This window comes from Rhopalosiphum maidis, chromosome 1, assembly GCF_003676215.2.
Source record: "Rhopalosiphum maidis isolate BTI-1 chromosome 1, ASM367621v3, whole genome shotgun sequence".
Lineage (NCBI taxonomy): Eukaryota > Metazoa > Arthropoda > Insecta > Hemiptera > Aphididae > Rhopalosiphum > Rhopalosiphum maidis.
This window is the reverse complement of record NC_040877.1, coordinates 41214736-41230712: the sequence shown is the minus strand read 5'-3', so window position 1 is coordinate 41230712 and position 15977 is coordinate 41214736.

Sequence of the window (15977 nt, the reverse complement as noted above, 5' to 3'; positions counted from 1 at the left end):
TAATATTATATAATTATAAAAATAAAAATTTAAAAATTAGGAAAGTAAGTAATACAAATTGTGAAAAAAAAATTGATTACCTATAGTTAAAAAAATTTTATAAAAATACTGGCACATATACTGAGTTAATAAGATTAATAAGAATTAAGAAATAACGTAAATACATGATATAATGTGACGTTAACCGTGATTAACGAACGAACACGTACTGCTTATCATTTCGTCGTACAATTTAGAATCTAGATGCCATTAGGTTGTACCACAACTATACAATTTATTACTGTCGATAAAAAGATTTATTCTTAAGTGACAAAGAAACTATCGTTTGCAGATGTACGAGTCAGATACGACAGATTACGACCTTAATTTATTTAAATAAATATTTTTAAATGTTTTTCAAATATAATTTTTTCCGATAATTTTACGTACATATAAATTTTAAAAATGCGAAATTTGCAGAAATATGAGAAATATTACTCAAATATGCACTTTATCTAAAATATGACGAATTATGCAAAAATGTGCAAATCTAAACTTATAGTATTTAGTTTCACCATTTCACAAAATTAATTTATATCTCACCTAGAATAATTTATGACCACTAAAAAAAACATATAAATGCAAAAAGTCCCAAACCCTACTTATAATTAGTTAATAAATAAATATAATTAGAGTGTAATAAACATTATTTTTTTATTTAAAATATATTATGTATTATACATTGTACACATTGTTGGCACTTATAAATACAGTCAATAACAGACATTGTATAAATATTTTTAATATGTATTAAATTTATTTGAACCCAATTTAAGCGCATGAACGAAACCGGCTCCATAAGAAGATGAAAGTGGCTGCAGAAATTTTCAAATTTTGGGTTTGATATTATCATAATAATTATTTATATAATAGTTTTTTTTACATTAATATATATAATCTTAATTTCAAATAAGTGTTACTATAGATAATATATAAATAACAAATTTATGTTGACAATATCTAAAAATATGCAGTACAAACCAATGGTTATATTATTTTAACTCTAAAACCCACAGCCGCTATAGGAATTTATACCTTTAAACATTAAAACGTATTTGAAGCCATCACATTCTTTTAAAATGGTCAAAAACAAACTTATATGCACATTTTTGGTAGCCAAACGGTTGTCGAGAAATGTAAAATAGTTTCCATAAATCATTCTCAGCCTCGCCCGAATACCCAATAATTTCTTTTTGTAGTTGACACCTATTTTACGATTTTTATGAACCTCCCCCGCAAACACTCACATAATGTTCGTATCAATGGTATGTATTATATGTATATGTATGGACAAATTGTCTGCACCCTCGTATAACGGACAATGCGCGAATGTCGCACTGCAGGACGTCGAATAAAAATATATATTATTTTCCCCTCCTCAGTTCATTCTCGCTGATAATACGCAGTCCTAAAGAATTCTATTCATTTGATATCTGTTCTCTTTTTTTACGCTTCTTGAGTTGTTATTCGTCGGAGTTTATGAGCGAAATAATATATACGTACATAAGTATAGGTGCATAAAAAAAAACACATGTCTTCGTAAAATCTTCTATTCTGAGCACCCGTGCTCAAACAATAATTATGTTCGGGAGACACTTATAAAGGTATTATGTTTTTATATATATATATATAATATAAACGTTTGTGAAAAATGAATTTCGAAACATTCATTCAAAAGTTGTTCATAAGGGTCAACGCCTTTCGACTAAATAACCTATACAGATTTATAGTTATTCTATTGTAATTTTTTTCCTTATCGTGGAATTTCAGTTAATATAAATAATAAGTATACATAATATCTATTGTTGAATTTATATTCTGAAATATTAATCGTTTACCATGCATTCGTGTACCTACGTGTCCACCGCGCGTTAATATGATACAACGAAGTTTATTTTATTTTTCATTGGTTTATACTAATTTCAATAATAGCAGTAGACAAAACAAATTCATTACTACAGAAGAAATAGTATAAAATATATGGTGGATATATCTATATATTCAATAGGAATTAAGTTTAATTTTTATTTTAAAATAATTGTACACGGTTATATAAGGTAATTGATTTAATAAAAATAATTCGGGAAAATTACACTTTATTTTGTTAATATATATGTAGGTATTATAATATAATGAATATAAAATGCATGATTGCTTTACACTTAAATGATTTTATTTAAAACCACGTTGCACGCTGTTGATATACATATAATATTTAAGCGTACTTATAGCTATTTCATATCTGGTTTTAATATTTCACAATTCAACATTAAGCTGGTTTTATAATTTTTTTTTCTACGCCACAATAAGAAAATAGTAAAAATTAATTTAATTAGAAATCCTTTTGCTTGAGCAAATATCTTGTGTTTATCGAGTTGTTATAACTTAAAGTGATGTTAACACTTCATAGTTGTATCTATTAAAGTGTTAATTCATTTATAAATCGTATAAATGTAGGTATTAGGTATATTGTAAATTTTAATAATAACACATTTTTATTTGATATTAAAATGCAAATTTAAAATTAATAGTTATTGATAATGATATTAAAAATATATTACATATATGTATATATACACAATAAGTATAAAAGAAAAAAATTATTTTGATCGTTTAAGACTTAAAGTATCTTAGTATTATGTAACATTGTAGTTAATACAATAAAATTCTCAAAAATTTGTAAAACGAATTGTGTATCTTTTATTCTTTACATCGTAATTCAAAAAATATATTTGCCGAGAATATTTAAGCGGATTATTTGAGAAAAAAATTCTTCATTTGTTGTAGGTACGTATACATAATAGTGACGTCGTATATTCCATCTGATCTCTCACGTAGGTGGGTACATTTTTTTTCGCCAAGAATATTTAAAAACCGTGTGTTTGTGAAAAAAACTGCTTTTAAGTACGTGTATCATGATTGTTATATATAGTGAGTGTGTATTGTTAGTGTTATGTAAAAGGCATATAGACGGATACTTGTTATAGTTGTTAAGCTGTTGTGAAGAATTGCACCGGTGCATGAATAAAATGAGATCCTTTACTGAATCTTGTACTTATACGCATGGTATATTCGAGTCTGTGATGAAAATGAAATTTTTTTATTTATAGAAATAAAAATTGGTACAAAATATAAAACCTTAAGAGAGCCCGACCATACAATAGTGCAATAACTATGTATATAATATAGATATATATTTATATTATTTAGTGATGGAATTCTTCTGAAATGAAATATATTCGCGCATTTCCAATATATATTATGTAATACTTGTTCATACATTACATAGTATAGGTATATACATAGAGATATATTTTACGCCTGGTGGCCTGTTGGCGTATCTACTAATGTTAGAAATGTAATTTTTTACAGAACAAACTTGAGAATATTCAAATATGTACTTTAAATTACCAATAAAAATTATAGTATGGGGTTTTTTCATACAGTTTATATTATTATTAGAAATTCACATTTTTTAAAAGCTACATTACACATACAAATTAAAATACTATACAATAATGTAATAAAAATCCTTGAGTTTATTTAATGAAAATATTTTGTTTCTACAAGAGTTTACACTTTTACAGTTTAAAATGTTTAAATAATTACAATAATATTATACTCATTACGATAGAGTTTGAAAAAACGAAAACATATTATATCTACATTTTTTTAATTGAATTGTTGTATCAATTGTGATTATTTATTTTAATAAATAAAAAATATAAATAGCTCAAAAATACATTATTGCAAGATAAATTGATTTTATTTCAACATGAGATTTTGATTTTAAATTAAACATTTTAATCGTTTTATAATATAGACGTTTATATCAATAGAATATGATAATAAAATATTTTGTTGTAGGATAAATTGTAATTTATATATATATAATACAATAAAATAATTTACGCATAGGTTATATACACACATTGAGTTATTAAAATAAATCATAATTTCAAATAGAAATATTATTGATGGTACATAATAATTTAAAAAAGTTCAATAACATATTTCTCACGGTATAAAACTATTAATATTAGGATCGATTAATATTTATTGGTTTTTTTTAACTATTTCAAATTTTACATTTATTTATGCTTAAATACAATGTTTACATTTAAACTTAAATGTAAGTTAATTTATAGGATTTATAGTTTAATAATATTTATTATATGCTAGAAATATATAAAATTCAGGTTTATATGTAAATATATGTTTTTTATAGAGTATAATTTACTAACTTTGACCAGTGTAAAATTCGTATAAAAAAATAAAAATTCGTTGCTAAATAAGCTTACTTTTATCTTTCATTATATTATTATGTTTACATATTAAACAAACATTGCGTTAATAATATTAATATGAATATGTATAGGTAAATCGTAAAACGATAATCAAAATAAAATTACACTATACATATTCGTATAAGGCGAAGATACACATTTACAAAAATTATTTTTAAAATTATTTATCTGAAGACGATGAAGACGAAGTCAAAGAAAAAGTATTACATGAAGAAGTCATATCGTAAATATACAAAACGCATTAACTGAGATAAAAATGTTACATCAGTTTGTTATTGATCAAAAAAATGATAATTTTCTTCAAATGGATTTTTCAATTAAACAATATACAGAAGGAAAAATAGCAGCAACAAACAAAAAACTCTTTATGATTTTTGAAAAGCCATTTAAATTTAATTACATTCATATGTATTATGCAATAATAAAAAAAGTCATTAACTCAATAAAAATTATAATTCTTACAAACTTATTTTTTAATATGAAAAATATAATTTAGAATCGAATTTATAATCCGGAATTTTTACATTTTATTCAATAAAGCGGAAAACTGCTTACAGAGGAATTTTGGGTTGATCCTATGCTATTCCGTATTAGACAGTTTCAGTTTTTCATTTTCACTATGTAGTTATTATGGAATAAATGGGGTATTATTGTAAACTTAATTTACTACTTGAGTCATTAAAAGTATGAAATATAAATAAGTACTACATCGGTTAAAGTAAATTTATAATTTTATCATCTGTAAACTATAAATGGTTTTTATTGATATATAGGTACATATTTTAATTTTTTTAATACATTCAAATCTAAGCCCTAGCTAGAATTAGTAATGAATATAATTTCCGTTTATTTTCTTAACCATTGTTCGAATATATGTTTTAAATTAAATCTATTTAATGTTTTCCAATTGAATTTTATGTAAATACATTACATGTTGGTTCCAAAATATCATAATGTCAATACTATTTGATATGTGGTTTTACGTTTTCAGATATTTCACACAATTGCGGGTATTTTGAATGCCACCACAGGTGACCTCTGTCTATGGCTGTCAATCAATAAAATACGTATTTATTGGTATTTTCGCTATAGATATTCTCATAATTTAATATATAAGGACCCCATAAACGTTATCGAACTGCGATTGTTTAAATCAGTACATATAGTCAGAACAATAGAAGGGGAGAAAAATATATATTGAGAACGGTCAACATAAGTATATTATATTATTCAAGTGTGTGTATAAATGTATTATATACAAACGTAAATGTTATTAAATTTAAGATCATAATTAATAAGAAACATTAACCAATAAGTAATAAACTAATAACTATTATAGTGTTATATACCATATTACTGTACAACTATTCAATATGTTGATTGTTAACAACAGTATAACGAAATAATAGAATCTATATTATAGATATATAATGCAGCATATCTCGTGACAAGATATATCATTTGCTCAAAAGTTACTAATATATATATATATATATATGTATATCGACAAATGAAGTATGAGGTTTTCATCAACTACAAAATATGGAAAAATTATTGAGATTTCATATCGCTCACAAATAACCTTGAAAAGATTAAAAATATTTATTTAAAATGGCATATTCTACGAAATTTCAAAAGCATCATGGTAAATCACTATAGTCAGAGGTGCTATACTTAAAATATTATTGATACTTCCTTGAATGGAATTTCGATTAAACAAACTTAACCTACCCATTCTTTGTGAACTAGGACTTTTCCCTAGACTCAATGATTGCGAAGTCAGAATATATCTATATGAACTAACCTATCTACACTAATAGTTATTTAAATGAAGTTCTAAGTCAGAGGTCGACAAGTAATTTCTATTGGAAATTAAAACAATAAATCAATGAGTTCAGTAAACAAAATCTTTGTAACATCTTTAAATTTGAAAAATAGCTGTATACAAATAATTATTTAGTTATTACAATCAATTTAAATTAAAAAATTAAGCCAGTTAAAAATGGTACGCGGACTGTTAGTTGCCTATCCTTACTATATACTATCAGAGTAAATAACATAATCAAGTATAATGTACTGATACGGGGTTCAGAGTTTTGTCTTTCGCAGTCCGGATCCGGACCGCAGTCCGCCAGTTGCCGACCCCTACTCTAAGTCTAAATGAAGAAAAATGCTACACAATATGAATTTAAGTCATAATTAATCACGAAAATCAAAATCATAAATAAATTCTAAAATTATATTAGATCATCTTCATATGTAATTGTTTAAAAAAAAAAAATTACTATCCTTAATATTATTTTAATAGTAATTAATCTGGCTAATCATCCATGTAATTCAAGTCAAAATAATTATAATAAAAAGGTAGTAAATTTAAATAGATACATTACATACATTTTAAAAATATGTGAGGAAATTCATAGTATTAATTATAAGCATTTAAGTTATATTGTATATTATACAGCTAATTACAGACGCACTAAATAATTGGTTTGTTTTAAATCGAATTTATGAATCATAAGTATACTGTCTAATTGAATTATGACAACATGTTTATATGTGTCCATATAGTTACATATGTATAATATTGTGTAATGTGTGATATATAGTACAAATCTGTCACACTTGTGATAATATGATGTACCTACCTAAATATACAGGTATTAGTGTATTATACAGCATTCGAATTAAATTTGCGTGTTTAAATTATAAAACGGTTAATTAAATTTATTATTATTAAATAATAATAATTTGAATGAAACGATTCTATAAGTTATACAATCTCAGGTTAATTAAATAGAAAATACACAAGCGTTTGTTCATAATATAAATATAGTTTACTGAACTAAAAATATCGCATAAAGTACTTTGAATAGTATAATTGCAACTTTCAATAAAAACTTTTCGATATAATATTAAACGTATTGAACTTGGATATAATATTGGATTACACGATCGAAAAGTTGTCTTGGTACCTCCACGTGAACATGACTTTTATTCTGTACTCAGTTCTCTTAGATTTTGATCTTGTCCGTCGCTTGTCGTAATTATCAGTATATTTCTACCTTAAATTAGTAAGTTTATATAATATTATAACTTGTTATTCATTTATAATTCAAGAAAACAATTTAAACTGAAAATGGAAATATGGCATGGATCTTATATTGTTATTATTGCTTATTGTAAGAAATATATTAAAATTAAATGCAAAAATAAATATACCGATAGGTACATTATATTATATATAGTTACAAAAAACATCGAAAAAAAGATCCAATTTTTTTTATTATATTTATAGATTATCGATAAAATGTAATTAAACTATATTTTGTAAATATAAAATGCACATTATTTTTAATCGTAAACACAAATCTTTACATTATAAACACTGGTCATATTTGAATTAGATTTAGCTCAATATTCTCCCTCAACTATATTCCTACACGACTACACCGACGTTTAAGTGTGTCAATGCAATTATATCTGATGTTTAGCAACGAGGGAGAACACTGTAGGTACACTGTATTGTGTATAATATAATATTATACATTTATAAAATACGTTTAACCCTGATGAACTCATCATTTAAGCTGACTGCCAAAAGATAATATCGCTTTAAAACGTAAATAAATCCCGCAATGTTATATAATATATTATATCGTGACCATACATACGTCGCTTGTATACTGTTTACATAGATCCTTGTTTTCGAAATGACCGTTTCTGTGGAGCTGAGGCGGACACACGTGTAATCCTGACTCATGAATTTGGTGACATCTTATACTTGACTTTTGATAAGAACATATTTTCCGCCTGAGATTCAATAAAAAAAAAAAGGTGGGAAATTTAATACCACTCTACTCTACGGTAAGTGCATTTCGAGTGGGCCACTGTAATGTTAAATTTTAATTCAATGATATATCATTGTATGTATGAATAACAATTCTGAGCAGATATTTATTAGCGGTTATTTTAGTAAGTACCTTTCATCTTATGTTTTTTCGATATTGATATTAGGTAAAACAATATATTATCTTTCTTTTAGTAATAGCTGGTAGGTCGTAGGTTGAATTAATTTTATGCCGAATATATTGCATTTAATATATCATTGTGAGTGTATAAAATATAATAAAATAATTAATATTATTCGTAATTCATTATTAAAATATATAATTTCATAAACATTTGAATTTAAAATAATTATAAATAATAATTGAGATTGTATATTTTTTAGAATTTTTGATTTCTGTATGAATACTAATAGAGAAACTCTATTATATTTTCAAAGATTGGATTTAAATATTGGAAATTATTTTATACATTTTCAATTGAAAAACACATCCAATTTTTGTTACATTAAAGAATTTAGCTAAACATTGATCTTCGAATGCTTAAAAAAATGAATTGCCCATATTTTAAACATTTTACATATTTATAAGAGTAACTTAATCTTCTATTAACATTTATACAAATAAAACTTAAAAAAAAAATTGAAAGTTGAAAATGAACATAAATAACTTAATAATCAAAATATTTTAAAACTTTACTATATTAATACTTAATAAATAAATAAATAAATATTACACCGAAAATTATCATATACAAATTCGGCGGAAATGTATCTATATTTAAAAAAGTGTAAATATCTATATGGTTTTTCACTTTTATGTCATAAGAATATTAATCGTTTGTGGAGAAACATATTATATATTTATATAATTATTTTATTTGTGAATATGCAGTATTATAAAAATTTGAACTTCAAATACTCATAACAAATTTACTTGACTTACGTAAAATATTTTTTTTATTTTAGGTTGAAAAACTTACAAAGAACTTTATATTGCATTTTCAAATATTTTCATAAATTTCTAACTACAAAACAATTTAAATTTTTTTAAGATTTTACGGATTTAGTCGAAATTCGTTATTTATTACGAGTTTGTATTGTTGTCGATATAACTATGTGAAAATATATTACTTCTAATTTTTGTAACAAAAGACGAAATTTTAACTTAAAATTAAAATGCATTTTGGTTTATATTATTTAAGTTATGACTTACGTCTTATTGTTTTATTAATTTTTTTATAAGCCAGCTTCGTGTGATTAAACGTATTATCCTACTCAGTGTCAGATTAAAAGATTTGGTGCCCCTAGGTGTCTTGTATAAAACACCACCCTTATTTTGATTTTTTAAATATGAACAAAAAAAAAAATTAAACATATTTCTTCCGAGCATAAGCACGTCTTATTTAAAACCATAAATAATAATATGCATTGAGGTAAAATATGTTTAAATACGTAACTATACTCGTAACTATACTGCATATACCTTCATGTAATTGATAATAATTGTGTTATAGTCGGCCCAAAATTGAAGACTATGTATACATATTATATAATGTATCTTACTTAGAAACTCGATGGATACAATAAACGACTGATATATGACAGAAACGAATGTATATATTATACATACTATGAACATATGTGGTGTGTGCGTGTGTTGTAGTATAGGTATATATTATAATAATATGTATTTCTCCGGGAAACCATGTGCGTTTCACCAAGCGAGAAAATAAACTCCCAAAGTCTTTACAGTGACTCGAGGCGCCTGATGATGCGTTTATACATTATATATATATATATAAGGAAATCGCGACTAATTCTTAGAACACTGCATGCGTGCTTTTCTGCAATGTGTGCGTGGGTGATGTACTCGACTATATATACGATACGTGTTTTCTTAAAGCCGATTCGTTTACATACGAAAGAGCGCACTTTGGTGCGATAATTATTTCGACACATGGAATACTACATAATATATATAAGTACCGGTATATCGTATATACTTATATATTTATATATATATATATATGTGAGTGTTTATAGTATATAGTACTCTATACGAACGAAAACGGCTAAACACACACTCATACATATACATTCACATACACTTGTCGTCTATTTTTATAAGTGCATGTGTGTGTTATAAGTTTAGAGTGACGGAAAGAGCACATATTATTGGCTTAATGTTTTCCGATCGGCCGAGCGGAAGCGCGAGGGAGTCTTAACGTTTTGACGTTGTACCCACGGCGGCGGCGATGGTGGTGGTGGTGGTGGTGGTGGTGGTAGTTCCTCATCTCTTGACACACAATTATACTATACTGCACCCTTAACATATATGCGCACGCGTATTATTTACACAGACATATCCTATAAATAATATACACACACACACACACACACACACACACACACACATATATATATATATATATATAGATATGTGTGTGTGTGTGTCAGATGCACACACACGCGCCCACGTCGCACTTGTTATTCGAATTTGGTAAATGTGATTAAAACTCGGCGCTATATGTCTATAAATACATAAATATGTATATATGTGTGTGTGTGTATGTGTGTGAATACGTTTCTATATATAATATGCAAACTTTCGTGATTTCAATATATACGCTTTTATGATTAGCCAGTTATTGTTGATAATATAAATTATAAAACATATATAGATATACGCGATTAATCCCCGACACGAGAATGTTTCTATTCTAATGCAAAAAATGACTACGATGCTTGTACTAGTCGTACCAATATATACTAAATATTTAAATAATCAAGTGTACATAATAGTTATGATAGTAATCACGTGATTGCTGAAAAGTTGTTAGTATATATTTAAGTACAGTAAGATACGCATGCAAAACCATTGTTATAATATCATATAATAAATCTATTGTACGCGTGTCACTAAAAATCATGTGCACATTTATCGATTAGTTAACAATTCATAATTGGTTATTTATAAAATATAATAAATTAACGTTAGAAGGTATACAAATATTGTAACGAAAGAATAACTCTGTGAAAGGAATATTTACAACACTATATAATATATGTATGACTATTATAGGTCCTTTTTATTGTAGCGTAACTAATAGTAGTTTAATGATGATGATGATTTATTACCTTAATAGATATTCACTATCGTCTATCTCCCTTGGTTTTTAGTCAAATTTTAATAAATGTCCAGTAAATACAGGTACAAAAATGCTCTCTTAAAAATAATAATTAAATATTGTGTTTGAGAGAGTTATAATAGTTATATACTTATATATTATATATTACATTACATTGTCATGATGTACTAATATAATGTATATCAAATGTCAGCGTTTTTTAAAAATTGTGTAGATCTAATTATTTTTCGACGGACGATTAACTTTAATAGTTTTTTGATAGATATACCTATTTAAAAAATATTGACTCATAATACATTAATGTTATACGTGTAATATAATGTTAAGAGAAAAAAAGTTTTATTTAACATATTCCTTTTTTGATGTGTCTATATAATCTTACAATTTAATTTGATTATAAAATAATCATTGTATGTATCCATTTACAATAAAAATAGTTAGTCCATGATATATAAATTAACAAAAAACTTGTATTAAAATCAATTTCGATAAATTAGTTATTTTATTTTATTTTTGTTTTAGTCGCTGTGTTAATTGTATTGTTAATTGTTAAGCTATCTCAGTTTATACTGGTAGCTAAAAAAAAAGTATTGTTATTTGCTTGTATACAATAAATTATGCAACTGAGCAGCTTCCTTTCAAGTATTATTAACGGACATATGAACATTAATAGGGTTACTACAATCAAGAAATTCAAATAAATAATCTCCTTTACTGATTACATCATAATTTAATTTATCTCGTAATATTTTAATACAAATAATGAAATAAAGAATAACACATAGTAGCTACCTATATAAAAATAAATAAAATATATATAATTTAAACTATTTGAATATTTATTATTTTATAAGAAATCGACTGTGGATGATTTAATACTTATCACATCAATCCCTGAAGTCGAAAACTTTTTATAAAAATTATGATCACCGAGTTCTACAATAGTAGAATACTATATATACTCAATATATTTTTACGAAATTAAAGTTTTAAAATTGATGGTTGTATTCAACCAAATGGATACTCGGATATTATACTGAAATTAGAGAAATATTAATATATTGTTTAGTTGTTGATATATCATAAATAATAATTGATAATATACCTATAAATCAGGCACGTATACAAGGGGGGGGGGGTTCAAACCCCAAATGTTGCGGCACAGTTTTTATTGCTAAATTTTGAAAATCGCCCCGAAATTTTTTTTGTGTACGTGCCTGCTATAAATGTACCTTATATATATTAATAATTTTGTACATCTACATGATTAAAATTATTGATGATCACTCCCTATTAACTATATATTTAGTATACACTTTTGGCTTTAGACCACACTGCATCCGATATCGTACTCTATGCATGTTTGTTGTGTAGACAATAAAGTTAATGATAATATTATAAACGCTTCCAAGACTCCAAACTATATATTATTTTATACTCTATAATTTACATAATTTATGTAACATTATCTACTTTCAGTACATACATTTTATTATGTCACAAAATGACAAAATAATAAAATGAAATTAATTTTCAAAAAAATTATAATTTCTCAAACTGATAAATATGATGGATTAGTTAGATTAAAGTTGAAAACTATTGCTCACATTTAGGACACTTTAAAATCGTCATACAACAAAATAATAATATTATAGTCTCATTGACGTTTTTAAAATGAAAATATGTATAATATTATATACGTACACCCACAACTCGAGTGGGTAATTAAAAAATCTATGCTGTTATTTAAATTATAAAGACTTTTTATTTTTATTGAGTGCATACACCTGAGCAAGATGAGCGCTATAAATTTGAAATTTTTTAAAAACGTGTTTTGCAATGTCAATATTATTTAGTGTTACATCTAACTTTGAACACACTATATTATATAATTATATGACGATAATTTGGAATCCGAATATATAAGTGGTTTATTGTGCTCGTTTATCATACATAATATAATGTGCATACTTATCAACATTTTTTCGCGAAAGACCTATATAATTTATTCCCACAAATAAAGGTATATGAGTATATATATGGGATCTTTACACTGCAGTATATAGCAATACAAGCGACGGTTTTCGGATGACTACTTCGTGTGATTTGTTAGCAGGTGTTATCGCCACGGTTGTGGTGAGTAAATACACACACACACATATATATATATATAGGTCCATGTACAATAAGTATATATATATATATATATATATATATATATATGTACATGAGCTACAGTAAAATACAAATATGATTTCCATATACGATGTATATTTCCGTTTCCTCGCCTCGTCGTGTATAGCCTAATTTGATTTGGCTGCGATATTTACCGTTCGTTAGAGCCTTCAGTACAATGAATAATATATTTTAATGCCGAAACAGATTTCATTTGTACCTCATCGCCGGAACCGGTAAACAGACCTTTTTCTTTTCTTTTTTTCTTTTTTTTATTTTTACTTCCCCTTATTCATTTCGCACAGTAGAATTATACGTCTATATAATGATATACACATACATAACTTCCCCACCTTCTCACTCGGCACCCTTGCTGAATACTCACTGTATAGCGCCGAAGAATATTATATAGGCACCTTAGAATATAATATATAACATTATGTGTATGTATTATAATATTTCGTATGGCCAAACGATGGTGGTGGATAGACGAATGGTAGTGGGTGGGGGTGATGGTAGGTGGCAGCAGGAAGGAAAGCGCCGTGTCTGTTTTCACGGCGGATTACACACGGAAATAATGGTCCAGTGAGCACACACGTCGCGGGCGGCGCGCGAAAGGGGGACTTTATAATTTCGTATTAGCTCTGAATTTTTTTTATCGTATTATTATTATTATTATTATTATTATTATTATTATTATCAGTAAAGAAAGGGCCGAACAATCGTGTAAATACAATTTTTTTTCATTCCCCGTCTTCCGGTCGGTTTTTTGTTCGGAAGCGACGAAAAAAAAAATAAAATAAATAATCGACGAAGATTTTCCAAAAATACTTTCTACGTTAATACTTTTCACGTTGCAAAAATATTATTACAATGTAATTTAAAAATTGGGAATCTCCCGAATTTTATTTTAAATTCAACATATTTCTCTTTTTTTCTAATGGATGAATAAATAAATTGTTATTATTATAGGTATATGCATATAAAATAATATTAAAATATTGTGTGTTTTATTACGTTTGACGAAAAACAAAATTCAGTCAAAGAATAGAAAATATTTAATGTGTTTTTGCGGACGTATCACACACATTCGCACTACGCATAGTAGTGAAGTTTCTACATCTCAACACCGCTAGACCTGCTGCTACGGCAAAAGTAACCTGCACATAATTTAATATCATACTATATAAATGTAAAATATACTGAAACGGTTTTTAATTGGTAGTGGGCAAGTCGATAAAAAAAAAAAAAAATACTATTTACTACTAGATATATTTTATTATATAGGTGAAAATATTAAAAAAACCTTATGGTGGACAGAATACAAAGGTACACCTGCACACAGCATGTATGCACTGTGGTGTCTCCACGTCACCGCTGCACCGTAATCGTCCGTTATTGCAAAAAGTTCCTATATAATAAAGTAATGCGATAACGGCTGCAGCGGCAGAAGCAACAGACGTTTAATATATCATTATAATATATATATTATTGTGTGTAGACGTGCGAAGCCGTGAGAGGGTGACGAATGACGATATATTATTATGAGATGTAAAAACGAATAACAACCATATCTGCAAATACACGTGTAATGTAGGTGTGTATAATATAATATATATATTATAATACTCATCGAATCTCACTTTAGTACCTACTTGGTGCCTATACGACTGCACAAGCGAATGAACAGCAATAATACGTTTTAACTTTGAGTTCTCGATCCTCGTGCGGATAAAAATATAATATATTATAATATACAACAATGTGATGATGACTACAGTATACGTATAATATATATTATATACGGTCATTATCGTTGAATCGTTGTGAACACGCGCCCTCGACGATCAACAGTTTCTCGTGATGATGTACATTTTTTTTTTTTTTTTAATACTAATAATATCGTATCCGTGAAATTGTGACGGGAACCAAAAAAAAAAATTACGATATTATAACGCGGGCGAGGGTTAAAAAACAACTATGTACGAATATTGGACATACACATGATATATATAATATATATATATATTTAAGTACGCAGTGGTCACGTGTCGTCCGTGTCTTCTAAACTTATGCAGCAATAATACACATATATAAGTGTAGAACCGTCCGACCCCTGAACGAAACAATAAAAGGGGTGAGGAGTGGGTCTAACGGGGGTGGGTGAGCCGCTTCCCGCTGTACATTATTATTATTATTATTATTATTATATAGATCTTATCAGTCGTTTCTGCATGATGTGTTAATATTATTGGCACGGCGCACGCGCGATATACGAGTATTATAATGAAAATGTTGTGTTTGGAAAATCGGCGGCAGCGTGGCAAACGAGACACCGTTTTATGTCGTAAGGTCACCACCACTCGAAATCGGCACACGCCGTGTGATGGTGGATTTGTATTTATATCACATTTAATAATATAGTATATTTATACATCAAAACGAATCTACTACGGT